Raw genomic sequence first — 17,254 nt, 5'->3', positions numbered from 1 at the left:
CGGTGAATTCAAGAATCGAGCAATGGAAGACTTCTGCAGACGGGAAGGCATCCGGCAACAGTTTACCACACCGTACACCCCGCAGCAAAATGGTGTTGCGGAACGGAAAAATCGTTCTCTGAATGAGATGGCGAAGTGCATGCTGTTGGACGCGGACCTCCCGTTGCGATACTGGGCCGAAGCCGTGAATACTGCAAACTACCTCCAGAATCGGCTTCCTACCACGGCACTCCAGGTAACACCGTACGAGGCATGGTGGGACGAGAAACCGGATGTGAGCCATTTGCAGATTTTTGGCACCAAGGCATTTGTGTGGGTTCCCAAACAGAACAGATCGAAGTTTGATTCGAAGGCGGTGAAGATGACGTTCGTGGGCTATTCATCGCAACAGAAGGCGTACCGATTCCTGGACCTGATGACTGGCACCATTGTGAACAGCAGAGATGCACGATTTCTGACGATGGGCAACACCGGTCAGGATGAAGCGTCAGAAAATGGAAGTATCATCGAATGCTCGATCGGTGAACATGCTTTCCCGAAGACTAATAATTTTCCTATCGTTGCAGGGGACGTTCATAGTGAGCAACCGGAGATTGAGGAGGAGTCTGATTCCGACGAAGGGGATGATCAAAACGAGACGATCGATCCATACGTTGATTGCGATGTCACGCTCACCGATGGCAACGACGAGAATGAACGTCCCCCCAACGCACCAATTGAACCTGTGGCTTCAAGAACGTCCAGCCGGAAGACGAAGGGAGTGCCACCTCAAAGATATGGCGAAACAGGCCAGATTGCCATTCAGCAAGCCGCTGAGCCACGGACCGTCGCAGAAGCCCTGGGTGGTCCAGAGCGAGAGCAGTGGAAGAAAGCAATGGACGAGGAGTTTGCTTCTCTGCAGGAGAACAAAACATGGGAAATCGTCCAGTTGCCCTCCAACCGGAAACCAGTGGGCTGCCGCTGGATTTTCAAGAAAAAGCTGGATGAGCATGGCAACGTAGCAAGGTACAAGGCGCGTCTCGTGGCGAAAGGCTCCAGTCAGAAGTTTGGAACTGACTACGATGAAGTCTACGCGCCCGTAGCCAAACACACGACATTTCGGGCACTTCTGGCGGTAGCTGCCCGGAGGATGATGGATGTGAAGCACATCGACATCAAAACGGCGTACCTGTATGGAGAAATCAGCGAAGAAATCTTCATGCAGCAACCCCCCGGATACGAAACCGGAAATCGAAGCGAAGTTTGCAGCTTAAGGAGGAGTTTGTATGGACTCAAGCAAGCCGGACGGGTTTGGAACAGAACCATCACCGAAGTCCTGATGCAGCTGGGATACAAGCCAACGGAAGCTGACAACTGTCTTTTCGTGAGGAACGTTGACGGAGAGCTTTTGTTTATTTTGCTCTACGTCGACGATATGCTAATCGTATCATTTGGAGATGACGAATACAGGCGAGTTTGCTCTTTCCTGGGAAAGAAATTCAAGATTTCCTGCCTTGGCAATGTGAAAAACTACCTTGGGATCCAGGTGGAACGGAACGTGAACGGAGATTTTCTGCTGTCGCAAGAAGGCTACATCAATCGGATCGTGGCTCGATTTAGTATGGAACAAGCGAAACCTTCACCGATACCGATGGATCCTGGTTACCCCAACATCATGCAAAAGGAGGAGAAAATGCCGAACAGTGAGAAATACCAAAGCCTTGTCGGTGCTTTGCTCTATGTTGCTGTTTGTACCAGACCAGACTTGGCGATCACCGCGTCCATTCTCGGGCGCAGAGTAAGCAAGCCGACGGAAACCGACTGGTCGGAAGCAAAGCGAGCCCTGCGGTACTTGAAGGGTACTGCCAACTTGCGGTTGAAGCTAGGAGGAGAGGGGAACCTTGAAGGCTATGCTGACGCGGATTGGGCAGGAGATCGCTCGGACCGGAAATCGAATTCCGGATTTTTGTTCAAACTTGGAGGTGGACCGATCGCTTGGACATCCCGGAAACAATCATGCGTTACGTTGTCATCGACCGAGGCAGAGTATGTAGCTCTGGCAGAAGCAACCAAGGAACTGCTGTGGCTCATCAAACTCATGCGAGGCCTCGGTGAAGAAGTCCACTACCCTGTTCTCATCCACGAGGACAACCAGAGTTGCATCAGCATGCTGCAGAACGAAGGTGATACCCGGCGTACCAAACACATCGACACCAGGTTCAACCTCGTCCGTGATCTGAAGAAATCTGGAGTCCTGTGCGTTCGGTATTGTCCAACCGAATCCATGGAAGCAGATGCCCTGACAAAGCCGCTACCAAGGGTGAAGCTGGAGAGACTACGATCATCAATTGGCCTGCAACAGATCGTGATTGAGGAGGAGTGTTGAAATTGCCAACGAAGCAACACGATTACAAGAAGCATGCCATGATAATTTAATGCTCTGTAGTTTGTCGAAATATATCTTTCTTGTTTGATCGTTCACTAGTTTAGTCGCATTTTATTTTCACTCCCTTCCAAGTTTTATATGGATGTAGGTGCAAGTCCAAATGCAAAATTCGCCACAATGATGTGTTTGACAAGCCCAATTGCTGAGCACGCCGTGGAATCGAAACATTCGGGTCATCCTACACACTGGCAGCAACAGCAGCAATATTTTCGAACGCACATTACGATGATGCACAGGTTTCACAATATCCGCTACGGATCCAGTTTGTTCGAATTTACGCACTACATTAGCGATTGTGTGCTCTGTAAGCCGTCCATGACGACCAAAATCCGTCCGTAATGCTCGAAAAACATTTGCCGGTTTTTCATCCTTTTTATTATATAATTTAACAAAATTAACACGTTGTGCGATGCTAAAACGATCCATATTGTAAAATGGCAGACATTCAACTAACGATATGACGATTTGGTTGACAGCTATGTCAAACGGTTGTAAGCGCAGGGCTGTATACTTTCAGAAGCCCGAAATGGAAAACCCTGTATTTATTTATTTGCATATTTTTATATATTTTTTTATTTAATATATTTTTGAAAGGAAAGACAAACCAGGCCAGGCCAACCAGGAACATAAACACCAAAGCCAAAGTAATGCACTGTACTTTTTTTTATTAATCCGTTTATTTTTACAGGCTCAGTTACATAAGTTTAATGGAGCCAAACTCTTAACTATATTTCAACTAGCATATATCAACATGTTGTTTCCTTAATTCTATGGTTAATGAAATAGGAAACCGATTACTCGCGGTCGACTCGAGTTTAGAAGGGTGACACATTTTCATTAGGAAAAGGATGGGATGTAAGGAGATGTGTGTTTACACTCGCACTCACATTCACATTCACATTCTCATTCACACTGACACTTCACACTCAATTCTTAAAACTATCCTTACATCTAATATGTATTTACAATTTAACTTATTCTTATGTTAGTAGGAAGGGAAGGACGAAAAGGAGGGGAAAAGGATGTATGAACAATCACACTCGAAGATCGATAGCTTTAAGGAAAACATATATTTGGGACATGTAATCAAGGTCTAACCGAGCCGGCACATTGGACTGCTTTCCTCCAGCCCGAAGGGAGTTTTCTAAATTCGATCTGGCGACAAGATACAACTCGCACGACCAAACAACGTGTTCGATGTCGTGGTAACCATGGCCACAACCGCAGAGATTGCTGTCGGCAAGATTAAAACGAAAAAGCAGCGCGTCTAACGAATAGTGATTGGACATGAGTCGGGAGAAGGTGCGAATAAAGTCCCGACTCAAGTCCAGACTTTTGAACCACGGATTGAGGCTAACCTTAGGGATAATCGAGTGGAGCCACCGGCCCAATTCATCTTCGTTCCATTTGCGATGCCAGTTAGCGATGGTATTTCTACGAACTAAAGAATAAAATTCATTGAAGGCGATTTGACGCTGATAAATTTCGCCTTCAATTGCACCTACCTTTGCTAATGAGTCAGCCCTCTCATTACCCGTAATTGAGCAATGTGAAGGGACCCAGACAAAGGTAATGACATAACAGCGTCTAGATAAAGCACTCAAAATTTCTCGTATTCTCTCAAGGAAGTACGGCGAGTGCTTTTCCGGCCTCACTGAACGGATAGCTTCGACAGAGCTCAGACTATCCGTTACAATGTAATAGTGTTCAACAGGTCGTGAGGCGACGCTGTCCAGCGCCCAGTGTATTGCTGCCAATTCAGCAATATACACTGAGCAAGGATTCTGAAGACTGTGTGAGGTGCTAAAAAATTTGTTGAACACTCCAAATCCTGTGGACTCATTCATAGAGGACCCATCAGTAAAGTACATATTATCACAATTGACACGCCCATACTTTACTTCGAAAATCGTAGGAACGATCCCCGATCGATGATAATCGGGAATTCCATGGATATCCTGCTTCATGGACAGATCAAAATGCACAGAGGAATTGATGTAGTCAGGAAAACAAACACGGTTGGGAATATACGAAGAAGGATCAACCTGGAACTTTAGTGGAACTTTAGCTGTCTCAACGTAAGGATTACTGCGTCATTTTTGTTAGTACCACTTAGTTGAGATTTACTATGCCAAATAACACGCCTTGAATGTGTTCTGAGGGGCAATCTCTAAAATACGCGTGACAAGTCGGAAGAAATTTTTTTTTGTCGGAAAATCCCCCGGTCAGAACGGGAATCGAACTCGAACCTCCAGCATGATACTGTGTGACACTAACCACTCGACTACGAAAGCACTGATGGAGTCTTCTACATGCAACAAATGATCCGTTTGACGTGAGCTATTGCCGAAAAACGTCCAGATTATGCGATCAGACACGTGTCGTTAATATTCAATCATGACAACGCTCGGCGTCATGTTGCTGTTCCAGTTAGAAACTATTTGGAGAATAGCGGATAAAATATTCTTCAGTCGCCTTATAGCCCAGAGCTAGCCCCTTCTGATTATCATTGGTTTCGATCAATGCAGAACGCTTTGAGTGGGTTACTTCAGAACAAGATATCAAAAATTGGTTGGATTCATTCTCGGCCTCTAGGGTTCCAGTCCAGGAGGCCTCATAAGATAAACACTTCCTTCGCGATCTATGTAAGATTGTCAGAAAGATGAGAAAAAGTAGTGGCTAGCGATGGCCAACATTTTGAATAATGTATTAATTCATATTATTATTCAAATAAATGAAGTTGCATATCCAATACTTTAGAATGCATCGGATAACTCTATAATAGAAACTCAGCAAAAAACGTTGTCGCTCCCTAGCTGGACTGGAATTGTGATTTGCTGCTGGGTTGTCTTAAGCTTTAAAATCTATCATCTATACACACATTGATTTGCAATCACGAATGTATTATTTGTACTCAATTGAAACAGGTGGAGCTTAAATTGCCATATTTCCTCTCTTCACATTCCCCTAAAACGAACGCTGCATTTGATTCGCTGGAATATGTAAGTATTGTACCTCACATATGCATAAGCTGCGCTTTATTGACAGCTCAGGTAGGTAAGCAAAAAAATGGGTAGAAATGGAAATATTCCCATTTTTTGTTGATTTAAATCGTTTGTAGATTAAGAAATCATAATGTATCATCATCTTAGTTTCATAATCTTAGAGAATTGGTTGGTACACAAATCATCAAAATTCATTCGTAGCGAAAGAAGTTATTAGCGTAAACTTTATTTTATAAATTCGTGACCTGTTTTCTGCTTTGGGACCCTCATTAAAAGACGTAGTCCTACGTCAAAAACACACTCTTGGGTCAAATTAATTATTCGTGAAAAATACTTGGTCTATGAGATGCATGTGCAACGTTTCAATCTGATCTAAAACGATCAATCAAAATTCAGCATAATTTTGATTTCAGGTTACTCTGACTGGAATGTTTATACTAGTCAAGAAGATTTCAACAGTCATGAATAACAAACTGGAGGTTATGTGCAAAGTGATCGTATCCAACACTCGAATGTAAAATGCGTAATACTGCCGTAAAATAATTGATGAATTCCAGGAATAGTCCGAGAATTCCTTCGATGCTTGATTAAATCGGTTTTGTTTATGTGTTAAATAGTGATATAGGTCGTTTTCCAATTTCAATTTTTGCATCCCATCTCTCATTGTTGTGTCAATTAGTTCCCATTCGCTAATCTCATTGCAAATTCAGCTTACATTACAATCGTTCGCGTGAAGACCCCATTTCCAGAATTCATTCCTCATTCGCAGGAGTGATGCTTGGTCGTTTTCATCCGCCAAGACTGCCATAAACAGTTAGTGATGCATATGTCCCGGTAAGTTGGTCAACCACATCGACGCTAGGCCATTAACTGCTCCGGCGGCATGTCACTGTGTGACCACAGGTGCACATAAAAATGGTGAAAAAATTATGGCAACTTTCATGGACGTAGATAAATGTTTGCGGTTACCCCCCCCCCCCCCCGGACTCGCGCCCGAAAGTGTAGAATTCGAAGGAGGGCTTCCAGCTGACAAACAACACAACTAATTAAAAAGTAATAATTAGTGTTTGCGAAGGTTTTTCGGTGCGAAACATCCTAGAGCAGTTGGTTTGGTTTGGAACTCCGCAGTTGATGGGCGCGTTTACTGCCACTATAATCTCACGAACGAATGGAGAACGGAAGATGGGGGGCTTGATAAGTTTTAGTTTCAGAGATTGTTTTAGAGTGTGACTTTTGAAATGGTGAGACAAGCAAGCTGTTGGCGTCAGTTCCTCTTAGTTCGTTGAACGATGGCGTTAATAGTGGCTGTCATGTCCAGCCGTGAAAACGACATCACATCGCACCAACTGCATCTTCTTACATGCAGACCATCCACTCAGTGCCATGTGCGCCATAAGCGTCTCTCAGAACACAATCGAGGCGATGAATTTCATTCGGATAGCAGATGATTTGTGTTTATTTATATTCATATGCATCATTAATATTAATTACGGGTCGCCTCATTCTCTCTGTGGCCTATCCAATAATAATATATATCTCGGCTTCTGTACTGCTCCGGAGGGGGGATTTGCAGTCATGCACGGGACATTATTCTTTCCTCGTTTCGGTTCTGTCCAGCCGTGCATTTGGGATTCGAACGCTCCGAGCGTTGAGACAATAAAGGGTCACATTTGGCCGAACAAGCGCTACCGTTCACCGCAAAACAGGTAGCCTGTGTCCGAACGCTGTCCACTCCGTCCACCCCGTCCACCCCTAACGAAGTTTTCTGCCCGAAAGGGAGTGGGTGAGATCGATCGTTGACCTGTTGGCACTCGTTTCGAAGCATAATATCTACCTTAATGTGTTTGTCCTCGATTCCGAAATTGCCTATCAGGTTTCGAATCGGTTTACTATTTAATAATGGCGTTTGTTAATGGATATTAAGCTGTTCGGTTGGATAGATAAAACGAGAGGTAATCTTAGACATCGGACGTAGATGTTTCCATGCGAAGGGGTTTTGCCTCAACGACAGAGTAGATAATGTTTATTATTATCGCTTTATGCTGCAAAACGGCAATTAGGTCTCTCCGGTAAATTCATTAGAAAGTCTTGCGTGGTATTATGTAAACCTCAATCGTTTAACCTCAAGATTGAATGACTTAATAATTATTTCTCCTTCAATGGAACGGCTCTGAAAGATATATTTTTGATTGAGATTGCCCTCATATCAGCATACACAGCCAATGACAGCCTTTAATTTCCTGATTTTTTTTCCTCTCCATGTGACGCATCACAATATTACCCTCGATTCCTTCAACTTTATTCTCTGATTTCGACGTTGGTTATGTAAATCAATGTTGGTATGATTTTCCTTGCAAGAAGATTGCTTTTCCCCCTTATGGCCTTTTATTCGTTCTCCGCAGTGCTCGATTTTTCCTCCTTCTATTGCGAAGTGGAGTTTTGTAACTTTTCATCCCTTTTAACTCGCTCTTATCCTCTCGTCAGAAATTAGCATCGTCGCTGTCCGGGGTGTGTGTGGCGGCTATGGCAACCAGATGCTGTTCGGACCTTTGCCACGGATTGCATACAAATAGGCTAACTGGTTGTGTGCTTCGGGGTGTTGGTCCGCTCTTGTCATGGATACGCTGTCACCGCCGAAAAAAAAGCGAGGAATTCATCCCTTTAAGGTTTTGTGTATTCTGTGAACGCTCACACGTTTGAACGACATTGGTCCATCAGTCCTCAAATCGCTTCAAGCGAGGAGGAAACAACAATGATGAACGCGCGCGCTTAAAGGTAGTCCGAAAAAGTCGCGTCGTCAATCCTTGAACTGTGCCGTGACATATTTACACAGATGTGTAATCAGATTCTCATCTTGTCAATGGAGAAAAAGGACCAGAATAGGAGGAAATATCAACAGTTTGCTGATTTCAGTCGTGAATAGTTGTTTAAGTTAGGGTAGTGTACCAAAATGCTATCTGAATTCATTATTAGCCTGTTTGGCAAATTCTCTCTATCAGCAAATTTTCCACCAATTTTTTCTACCTATACTTTTCTTATTCGCCCAGCAGATATATACGATTGTATGGGATAATACAGAACTTTATGAGCTCTTGTGTTTAAAAATAAATTCTATTACATAATATGTATCATTTAGCTTTAAGCTGAAGGTGGAAGGGAGCCATTGTAGTAGTATAAAACCACGTGTAAAAATGGGGTAGTGGTGTTTGTGAGAGAAGAGCAATTTATCTCGTTTGTTTTGATCTTTGTACGTAAAAAGATCAATTCACTTATCAGACACTTATCACTGACACGAGTCTTAGAATACATTTTAAAAAAATAACAATTCAATACTAAAGTAAAATGCATGAACGATGTGTTCCGATGAACAATAGCAAATATCAATATATACAGAAGGTGTATTTGCATATAAAGTAAAATTCTGATTATACGCGAGCGTAACATGAACAAATTTATAACAAATGCGAATTGGGGCTCTTTTGGTATTAACAAGTTCTTCCACACAGTAACTCGATGTTGATAATTCCTTAATGAAGGGTGTGTCACATCAAATTGCATTACGGAAAAAACGCTGTAGAAATTCGCCCAGTAGACCGATCCTTTTGAAAATTTTAGACAGTAAAATAAAAACTATTAAACAACTTTTGGCATTTTCTTTTTATTCATACTTCGAGCCCAAGCCCGTATGCTCGCACCTTCCTCTTTACCCCGTCCATAAGGTTCTGTACAACGTCAGGTTGTAGTTTTTTTTTGAACAGAAATCCATTTTCTCTTGAAGTCCACCTCCGATTTGACAACTTTTGGGTTCTTCCGGAGGGCCTGCTTCATAATCGCCCAATATTTCTCTATTGGGCGAAGCTCCGGCGCGTTGGGCGGGTTCATTTCCTTTGGCACGAAGGTGACCCCTTTGGCTTCGTACCACTCCAACACGTCCTTTGAATAGTGGCACGAAGCGAGATCCGGCCAGAAGATGGTCGAGCCCTCGTGCTGCTTCAATAGTGGTAGTAAGCGCTTCTGTAGGCACTCCTTATGGTAAACCTGCCCGTTTACCGTGCCGGTCATCACGAAGGGGGCGCTCCGCTTTCCGCAAGAGCAGATCGCTTGCCACACCATGTACTTTTTGGCAAACTTGGATAGTTTCTGCTTGCGAATCTCCTCCGGAACGCTGAATTAGTCCTCTGCGGAGAAGAACAACAGTGTACAGCTTCCGGGCTCGCGTCTTCCCCACCATGTTTTGCCTTTCGTCGCGGTTAGGAGCCATCTGAACCTTGTATGTACGCAGGCCCTCCCGCTGCTTGGTCCGCTGGACAAATGAACTTGACAAATTCAGCTTATTGGCGACATCCCGGACCGAACTTCTCGGATCACGTCTAAACTGCTTAACTACGCGCTTGTGATCTTTTTCACTGACGGAGCATCCATTTTTGCCGTTCTTCACCTTCCGGTCGATGGTTAGGTTCTCGAAGTATCGTTTTAGTACTCTGCTGACCGTGGAGTGGACGATTCCCAGCATCTTACCGATGTCCCGATGTGACAACTCCGGATTCTCGAAATGAGTGCGCAGGATTAATTCACGACGCTCTTTTTCGTTCGACGACATTTTTCCAAATTTACGAAAAATTGACAGTGAAGCATGGTCAACGTGATCTATACACTCTTATCTGATTATAAGCGAAAGCTGAAGATCTAATTCCTAAAAATTAAATTTCTACCGCGTTTTTTCCGTGATGCAATTTGATGTGACACACCCTTCATTTTCCTTCGTTGATCGTATTGTTTTCAAATATTCACCTTGGAGAGCCTTAACCCATCTCTTCGTTGGCCGAGGCATTTTGATTGAATGTAATACTTTTCCGTTTACTATTTTTGAAAGCATACTCAGCCGTAGCAGTGCTCCGAGCTCTGCAATACAATTTGCTTAACCAATTTTAAAGTTGCTACAACCTACATTATAGACCCATTAAACGTAAAAATAATTATTGTATTGATATCAACACAATTTTATTTTATTGATTTTCCTGACATGAAACGCTGACTCAGGAATAACATTCTATTGAGTGGTGGTTGGTGTTTCCATGATGTTGTCTGGCATCAGTGTCGAAAAAATAACGAGGCTTTCACCATTATAAACAAAACCATTGCGGTAAATTGAAAAATTAAAATTTAACTTTCAGAGCACCAACTCGAGTTTTCCGACGTTTTTCACTATACAGTGCGACGGCAGATGAAAATTTAATATCTAGTGATCATTGTTTGTTCCCAGCTTTTAAAAAAAATCAACACCAAGCTCAATTGTCCCATGTTTATATTCTAGGCATAACAGTTTCGCAATGTATTTTTCGTAGATCCATAATAAATAAATCTGTTCAAGTACAACAATTTAATGCCACGCTTTCAGTAGGGCTAATGCACTCATTTCTGGTTTGGAAGAACGAACTAATTCTCGAAAAAATAAAAAAAAAAGTTTAACAGAACACGTGTACACCTTGTTATTAGGTGTACCGGTAAGATTCTTCAGTTTTACAACATATGGCGTAACTTGATTATTATTCTAGTGAATCAAATTTCCAGAAAAAAATTTTTGGAAAAAAAACGTTGGAAAGCTTTTTTGTTATTGCGCGTCTTTTTCAGTACATGTCAAAAAGTTGAAACGTAAACAACATAGTTGGAAAGCTTTTCTGTTATTGCGCGTCTTTTTCAGTACATGTCAAAAAGTTGAAACGTAAACAACATAGTTTGTGAATGATAAGCAACATTGTATCATCTTTAGAATTAAGTACAGTAGCAAGCAAAGTGCGAAGCTTTTTACAGAAAAAGTATCAAATGAAAACAATTTTTTGTGTTTCACAAATTCACGTTGAGTCGAATTATTAGAGCACACAACAAAAATTTATTTTTTTAATTTTTTTTTCATATAAAACAGAAGTCATGTGGATAAACTCCTAAACATAACATATATAACTCCTAAACATATTTTTACCATAATTATGTATTTGGAAAAGTTGATGAAGATTATTAGCAAATTGATAAATTGTCATGAACATGACGGTATAACACGACAAACATATTAAAAGGGCCTATTTACTATAAAAAAAAACAATAAATTAGAAATATTTTTTAAATTGTTACCGATCAATTAATAATCGACGGTCACAATAGGTTGTACGTGTCAAATATTTTCTGTTTAGTGTGTAAGTAAAATTTTGTTTTGTTGTGACTGGTCTAATTGTTGTTAAATGTAAACACCTTGACAAAAAAAAATGGATGTAAACCGACTAATCCGACATCAGGCCGACGTGGTTGACATCAGGCGAAAAATACATCTGTCAGGATTAACAGATGTCCTTCCGGGAGGAAATGGAAGAAGGAAATGGGAGCAGGAAATGAGCGAGAGGAAAGGAAAGGAGGTGACTTAGAAGGAGAGATTGGGTTGACTTGGTCACTTAGTCCGGAGCCAGGAAACGATACACTAGTGGAGAGTCCTAGAAGAAAAAAAGGAAGTTAATAAATTTATTGAGAAGGAGTGAAGGACATTGTGTAGGAAAGCTGAAAAGTAAAGTAAAGTAAAGAGTCGTGGAAATAGTGAGTGGTAGTGTGAAGTGGAAGAAGCTGGAAGGAAAGAACACCTTCTGACCACCTCAGCAGGACCCAGAGCGACACGAAACCATTCTCTAGTGCGTCCTGTATAGGTGCTCCGGCCACCTACCATCTCCGAAGCGACAATATTTCACGCACTCCACGTGCGAGAGCGGCATCCTCGCCGTCGAGCCACGACGAGCTCATCCGTCAGGACCAATAGCATCCCTCCTCCCGGCATCATCGACGATAGCAGCGCGATGACAACGACCACGAAGGACGAAGATAAGGGCCCCAATGAAAACGGTACCGATACTAACCCTTTAAACCGAAAAAATCTAGAAAAATCAAAAACTAACTTCTCTACTCTATTCTATTAAATAATCAATGCCAGTCCATTTTGCATAGTCAGCTTCTTGTATCCGTATTTCGCAATTCCGCTTTGCTGGTGTTCCAACCGAGGTCGAAACAGTCCTCCTGAGAGCCAAAGCCAACCCTGAGAGAAATATAAAGGAATAGGAGCTAAGCCGGGCAGTACGACTAAAGCCGTAGTTAACAAAATATCTCGAGAATGGCTGCATTTCGAAGGAGATTGATAATGAGCTTTTTTATTTTAAACCACATCAGGATTCATAATTTGTGGCTAAAAATTATTGTTAACATACAAAAATTCGATGTTTCGATAATTCATAGAAATTCGATGTCCAACAAAGTTCGTAAAAAATAGTTTTACCATCTTGGACTAATTTTTTAAATTTTCTAAATGGCTTTATTTTATACGGAAAAAAATAAAAAATACATATTTTAGATCTTGCAAATTAATGTTTTTTTGTAAATAAAAAAGAGTACCAATATTTTTTTCAGATTTTTTTTCACCTTTTAACATCAATACTCTATAACTCTTTCTAAGACCCTATTTCCGTACAACTCATAGTTTTTGAGACATAAATAATTTTTGTGATATGAAAATTTCTCTTACTAAAATGGATACGGCCTTTTCAAAAGTTACACCTGAGTCAAAAAATTGACAAACGCTTTGGAAAACTCATATTTCCTCCAACTCAAACGGAATATAAGCTTTGATTCCAATCAAAAATATTCATGTTTTGTCATTTGTCGATTTCATTTCAAATTGCTCATATGTAGTCTGCTTTTTGTTGTTTAATGTTGTCATACAACCCTAGTAATTTTAGACGCCAACTTTCTGTGCTTGACCGTGAATTCGCTATCGTAAAATTCACCCGAGTGTTAAATCTGCTTTGATCTGTTAATTCCTTCTCGGCTATATCTGCATATTTCAGGCTGCATTATTTGTCACTATCACCACCTCGTTTGATTGTCAGATGCTCATTGAATGACTTCATCAGACAGGTAATAGTTCGGCTGAAAAGTTTAGGATGTAACACAGTAAAACTATTTTTTTTTGCAAAATTCAATTTTATTATTCAACATTGTTGCCTTCGAGGGCGATACAGCGATTCTAGCGATCTTGCAACTTTTCGAAACCATTTTTATAGTACTCTTTCGGTTTTTTTTTCCAAAATAAGCCTCAGTTTCTGTAATCACTTCACTATCGGTCTTCAATTTCTTGCCAGCGAGCATTCTCTTCAGGTCTGCGAACAGAAAATAGTCGTTGGGGGCTAGATCTGGAGAATACGGTGGATGCGGAAGCAATTCGAAGCCCAATTCATGCAATTTTGCCATCAATACACGAAATTCGGATTTTTTCATTTTCTTTTTCACAATAACAAAAGTTGCTCTCAATGCTGTGACCCACGAACCAATCGACCGATTGCTGTCAAATTTTGACACGTATCCATTGAAAGATGGTGCTTTGTGATAGTCAAGTAGATTTTTGCAAGAGTCGCCATATAGACGTCAACATTATGAACTTTTCAAATTAATAGTCACTTCCTGAATAACACTAATACTACTGATGAAGAGCACCTGTGGCCGAGTGGTTTCCGTCACGCGTATTCTAGAGCTTGCCTCTCAGAATACATTCAAGGCGCGTGTTTGGTATAGAAATCTCAACTAAGTACAAATGAAAAGACGTAAGTAATATTACGTTATCCCCTTCGCATAGAACGTCGATCCCCATTCGTGGCGATAAGACTGTGTCAGAATGTTCAAGATCGAACCTCACTCGTTGTTTCTCGATGTGAATTAATTACATATCTTCAGGTGTATGATATTCGAAAGAGTGCTTCAAACGACAAGGCCTTACATTCTATCGTCTGTCTTTTCCATACAAGTTCATGCAGGCTGAAAATAGTGGTACTCTCTCTTCATGTTCAGAAAAGAGAATATAACTACACCTTTGTACAGTCTCGTTCAATTTCACGTTCATTTGATTCATTCTTCACACTGATCGTCAAATAAAAAAGAAAAATTCCTATATGAAAGTGTCTTGTTACGAAGGAAAATTGAATAGGACAGTTTCAACCATCAAATGAAAGGGTCTGCTTTCGAATTCAAAGGAAACGACAGCAGAACGAAAACGAAATCGAATGAAAAATTAATGTTTCAGTATGCATACTGAATAAACACAATCGATATTGTCAAGCTCTGTCTAACGATTATTATTTTCCTGACGATTATTAATTTTCCGTTAATTTTTTTCTTGAATTTTGAATGAACTTAAAAGATGAATTCTTATTAATTCAATAAATTTGTACGTAACAATGAATTGTTCGTTTTTATTTCAAACACAAATAGTTGACAACATGCGTTTGCTCATCATAGGGCGCTCATGTTAGATACACAAGCTCAGCAGAGTAGCGAAACAACTCGATGCTCTCGTGTTTGGGCCGTGCCGTTGGCAATTAAATCATACGGCAATGGGTCAGGACGGCGAAGTTCATCTAGGAGCGTTAGTGCCAATCAGAAAGACTACAGATGAAATTAAATTTCCCGAAGAATTATTATTTGCACAATTTCCATGTTAGTATTTGGTTGATAGTCACTTAGAAAATAACAAACCGTTGTTGTGGATTTGAGTGAAAAAATTTCAATCAAAAATACCTTAATCTCCTTTTTCTATGATCAATTTCCCGGAAACGAGACAAGCACTCTCTCTCGGCTCTGAACAAATCCGGATTGCTCTAACATACGGCCAATTAAGTTTCTTAACATTTATATAACATCCATAATCAGCGTTTCCACAAAATCATAAAATGGAACAGCTGATATCTTACGAAATCGACTCCAGTTCCTAGAAAAGCAAACAAGAAGCCACAGAAAAGGAAAACTTTTGTTTTGTGCTTTTCGTACGCCTGCTGCTGCAAGATGAATATTTATACAACTTTTATAGCATTCTTTTTTTCATCTTTCTGACAAAATCTGTTTTAAAGGGCTTCCATTTCAGATACCTCAGATCCAATCTGCTCGTTACTTTAGACGCTGTACTCCGCACGGCATATTACATCAACACGAGGCGAAATTTTCCACCCGAACAAAAGTTCCTCCCGAGGAGCAAAATGTGCGCAGGTGTTATTGTTTCGGCTCCCGTTTCTTTTTAAAAATCCTACCATTATATTGTTACCTCATTTTTCGCAACGTGCGGCATGGGGCCATCGGGTTGGGGGCATTTCAAATGGTGTATTAATTGGATGCTCGGAAGCGGTTGCCATAGCGGAAAATGAAGCCTTTGTTCGCGCGTGGGATTGCAAAAATTGGAAAAATATAGTTCCGCTCTCCCTTCCTCGTGAGCTTGTGCTTTTTGATCCGCAAAGCAAGGCTTCGATTGAATCGACGTTCGTAATTGGAAGCAATCAATTAACCCAAAAGCGATTACAAAGCGCTCTAACAAATATTTGATTCGAAAAACACGACCAACTCGGTTGTAGGCAGGGACCATCGTTTGTACAATCCAAAACAACACATTACACAAATCTCACCGGAATCATAATGAAAGTGTCAACAACACGTGTCCGATGCACGTGGCCTCGCCTCAACTACGGCTCGCTGTGTTTAATTACACAATCCAGTTAATTGTGGCTACCACTTTGGTGAAAAATCATAGGCTTTGAAAGTTTCGTCGACACAAACCAACCTCAGTGCTGGGGCAAATTAGATTTTATCAGCGGATTCAGGACGTTTGAGGCAACACGGGGGCTCGAGGGCTTCCGATCGTGATTAAATACCCGTTAGTTGGGGTGAAACGAAAAACACATTAATAAATGTCCATCTCGATAAAAAATGAATTCGAAAGACAATGCGATCGTCATCTACATTTCTCGGGCAGCACGCAGTTGTTTACGCAGATAAGCATGTAATAAAAAGTTTGGGAAGCCAAACCACTACTATTAGCAGAGACACGCAAGGCGGACGAAACTTATATTCCGGAACCAACCCGCAGAGATTAGTCAAACTCAGCAGGGCCACTGCTCTGATGACTCTGCGTGTATCGTAATCAAGTTCGGCAATAAAAACAAACCTTTTACAAACATTAAATTTCAACTACTGTTTACGATCTGGCATGTGTGCCGAAATGAGGGGGACCATCCCACATTTCATATCTGCCCATCTATGGTTCCATCAATTTCCCCTGCCACTCGACTTTACGACCGTTTCCGTGTGGGTGCGGAAAAGTATTCCGCAGACAAGTGAGGCTAATGATTAACACGATGAAGATAATGTTTTTTGGCCATGATCAAGTAGATTCCGCTGTGGAACAGCCGAGCCGAATTCAACGCTTTGACAGGCCAGACCCGATGATGACGTTGATTAGGGACCAGAGAACGATGATGGGACCAAAGAATGAGAGATAGACAGACTATAGCAAACAAACAAACAAACAAATTTTCGAGTCAGCTAAAAGTTCTGGATGCTTTCCTACGGCCAACCCTCGACAAAATTCGTTCATTGATTTTTTCGCCGGATGTGTGGACACACTCTCTTCCCGATTCGACACGTTTTCCGTTTGATGGCTTTGTTTTTACGATTTTGTAATGTTTGAGCTTATGGCTTCTTTTGCTATTTTCAGTGGTGGTCGGCAGTCGCTAGGTAGCGACCGGCAGCATTCGGAGTATTGTGACTTATGACGGGTTTCCTGGTATGATTTTCGGACAGGTTCATCCGGACAATGACCGTTTGAATTTTCGGTTTTTCCCCACTCTCAGTGTGGAACGAGAGTGGGAAGCAGTGTGAATTCTTCATAATTACTCAATTATTTAGATGTGACTATCATATAATCTTTTGATAGAATATATATCAGCCATATTCCTGGCTTTTTTGAGTGAGGTGA

The sequence above is a fragment of the Toxorhynchites rutilus genome, chromosome 2, assembly GCF_029784135.1.
Source record: "Toxorhynchites rutilus septentrionalis strain SRP chromosome 2, ASM2978413v1, whole genome shotgun sequence".
Lineage (NCBI taxonomy): Eukaryota > Metazoa > Arthropoda > Insecta > Diptera > Culicidae > Toxorhynchites > Toxorhynchites rutilus.
The sequence above is the reverse complement of the archived record's forward strand: the minus strand, read 5'-3'. Positions refer to the sequence as shown.